Here is a 3,548-nt window from a genome sequence, read left to right as displayed (position 1 = left end):
AAAATCAGTGAACAGGGACAGGCAGGATGGGAATGGAAAATACACTAAAAGAAAATCTTCTCAAAATGAAGCTTCTCAATAATTTAAGCACCATCATTAAAGCTTCCTTCTCTACAGTAGACCTAAGCTTGATTTAGGGAGACTGTGTGAACAAGATATGAATTTGTCACTTCTTGGCCTTTAACAGGAAGGCCTTAAGTCTGTCATTAGCTGCCAGTTTTACTGTTTTTTGGCTATGTAGGCATCTTTCCAGAAGAATTAGGCCACTAGTTCAGGGGCAGAATTAGCTGGGGTTATGGGGGGCTACAGCTACCCCAAAATTTGCCTTAGCCCCCCTATAGCCACCCCTCCCAGTGATGCCCCCTGTCCAAGCCCCCTGTCTCCCCCTTGAGCCACTGCTGGCTGCTCCAGTCAGCTCGGCTTACTCCTCGCCTGCCCACAGGGGCATGGCACTCTCACCCTGGTCTGCAGGGCCCATATCCCACCTTTGTCTGCGTAGCCCCCCCAAATTTTCTGTCTGTCCCACCTCAGACCCCCACTAGGAAGAGGCTGATGACACCCCTGCACCATCCATAAACTCCAACAGTCATCAGATTTTAAAGATCTTCAGATTTTGTGCCTGCTTTCTAATGCAGATACTTAATTGTTAACAGGATTGGAGAAAACACTGTTAATTCAATGATTCACCTTTTTTATTTTAGGATCAGAGTATATTTGCATTTTTCAATTGAGTCTCTCTTCTCAATTTGTTTAGAATTAATTGTTAGTAGCCTTAGATTAAATGACGCCTATTAAACAAAACATATCTCCACACTTGACAGCCAGTAGCATTGTGTTACTCGCTAAAACTGATGTGACAGCCTTCTGAAACATGTCTGCATTGTACCTCATTTCTCTTTAATTTGTCTTGAAATAAAACTGCAGTCTTACTTCGGTTCTCTTAGTAAAAATCATATATGCCTAGTTTATGTGCATTTCTCCTTGTCAGGCACAGACTAGATCTCACTTTTGAATTCAAATTAGCTTTCTCAACTATAGCATAAAGCGGCGACTGTATCTGAAAGACAGCTGTAACCAATACACAGTTATGATTAATCTAACTGGTTAGTAGATAGCAGAAAGTTTATTAGAAAACAAACAATTACCATTTACTGTCTGGAGAGGAGGGGGAAGGGAATTTAACTCAAGAGACTTGTTAAGTCCTGGAGTTTTAAGATTCTGTGGTATAATCAAGGAAAAACATGTTATGTTCAGATTTTAAGCTGTGAGACTCCAACTTAAAATGAAATAGTCATTCTTATTATTTTCATAGAGTACTGCGAATAACAGAGTAAGCCAAAGCTCTGAGGCTGTGAAAGTATTTACAAACTCACATTGTGTTTTTATACAGTTTGTGTGGCCAAAACTTCTTTACACAGGTAATGAAGTTCCAGGAATCTTTCTTTTATGAGTGCAAATTCTGATATACTTACGATGCACTCCAATACACTATATGCATTTTGGGAAGCATATATTTTAATTCATAGACATACTATGCATTTGACTTAAATGGAGGGTATTCATAGGGTAAGGTACCAATGGACAGGTGTAAGGGTAACAGAATCTACTATTTAACATGTTTACCTGGACTTTACCTAGACTGTAAATTCAACTTATGCAAGGGAGTAAGAACAAGTTAGAACCATCCATGCTTTTCTCCCCCATCCAGGAGCAAAGAGGAAGCAGGATTAGTATTGTGACTGAGGGCTTCTCTTCCCTCGTGGCAGGTAGTGTACAGTAAGTGAGATGTGGATTTACAGAACACTAGCTACTCCACACTAATAGGCATGTCCAGACAAACATGCACGTGTGTTTCCCCATGGACAGCTAGCAGCAGCACATATTTGTGCTGCTGCTGGTTGTTCCTGGGGAATGCCTCTGCATGTGTGATCTGGTGTGGGGCATAATTGCCCTGGGTGGGGTAGAGGAGGCTGGGGCCAGCACCTGGGCTGGCCCTAGAAGCCTTACTTGGAGTACAGGGGGCCTCCTGCAACTGCAGTGGTGTTAATCTGGGTGTGAGCCTGGTTGGCAGCTGGAGCTTGGCTCTGGCCAGCCAGGCTCTGGTTTCACGCACTGCATGCTGCTACCATGTGCACTGCTTTTTTTGGTATGCCTTTTTTGATACTGGGATTGCCCGGTACCTACACTTGGCTTCACGGTGCAAATATGCAGTGCGGATAACCAAATCAGGTGCATTGGGTGCATTTTGTCATGCTTCAAAAGTCTCTAAGGCATTGCAAAACTCTTGTACACACTTGTGTTGATGCTCCCAATGTCTCCTTTAATGCCCAGTAAGTGAAAATGAACTTTGTTGTCAAAAGTAATAAGGTACTTCACACAAAGCCACTTTTGCTGTGCACTAACAATGCCTGTACAAGGAGTTCGTACAGAGTAACCAGTGCGGTACACATTCATCGCTTAGCTTTTTGCATACTAACTTCCTCAGGTAGATAAATCCTCAAGTTTTTCTCTGAGTCACAGCTCCTCCATGGTTTCTGGCATTTCCATGTCAGTGCTGCTTACACTGCACCCATTGTTTGCAATTTTGCCTAAAGTTTCAGTTTAGTCCACAAGTAGAACAGAGCTGCGGTAAAGGAGATAAGCTTCTTCTCAGTTCTGTATTTGGAAGTGCAAGTAATGAAAAAAAACTCTACATCTTCCTGCCATATGTTGTTTCTCTTACCAAATCTCATACTACCACAACTGAAAAATCTTTACAAAATATTCTCCCAAATGAAATCCTGGGATGTGCTCAGCATCAGCTTGGAATAGAGCAAATACATGTATATTGTCATACTGGTACTGCTTATGGAAGTAATGATAGTGGCATTAATGTGTCAGTTCTAAAATTGTGGTTAATCATATACTTTAGGCCCATGGCAGACATGCAAGTAAAGGCACAGTCTTATGTGCAATCCCCACAATTGTACTTTCTACTAAGGCTGTGAGAAATGTTGCTGGCTGTTTCATTTCAACACTGTTTCAACTCATTTTGAGCTTGAAACAGTGAAATCCAAATGAAATGAAGGGCTTCGAAACAGCCTCGAAACAAAATGAGAGGAGTCGAAGCATTTCAAAAGTTTTGAAATGTTTGCAGTTTTGAAGCAGCCCAGCTGCATTTCCCTCCCCAGTGCTATGATCAGGCTGGGAAAGGGAACTCAGCTGAGCTGAGCTGAGTTTTCCTCCCCAGCACTATGATAGGGCTAGGCTGAGTTCCCTTCCCCAGTCTGATCCTAGTGCTGGGGAGGGGAACTCAGTGATCAGGCTCAGTTCCCTTTGCCAGCTCGGTAGGGCTGGGGAAGGGAACTGAGCCCAATTGCACAGGCCCTGCAGTCCTCCCAGGGTTGCAGCCCCTTATTTGCCTGCTGGATGAGAGAAGCCAGGTGCTGCTGCCTGGGACTGGTGGCCAGCATACCTCCAGTCCCAGAAAGTAGCATCCAGCTTCCCCTGGCTTCCCTCCCTCATCTGGCAGGCAAATCAGGGGCCTGCAACCCCGGGAGGACTAGCAC

The sequence above is a fragment of the Crocodylus porosus genome, unplaced genomic scaffold (assembly GCF_001723895.1).
Source record: "Crocodylus porosus isolate Cpor-Errol unplaced genomic scaffold, CroPor_comp1, whole genome shotgun sequence".
Lineage (NCBI taxonomy): Eukaryota > Metazoa > Chordata > Crocodylia > Crocodylidae > Crocodylus > Crocodylus porosus.
The sequence above is the reverse complement of the archived record's forward strand: the minus strand, read 5'-3'. Positions refer to the sequence as shown.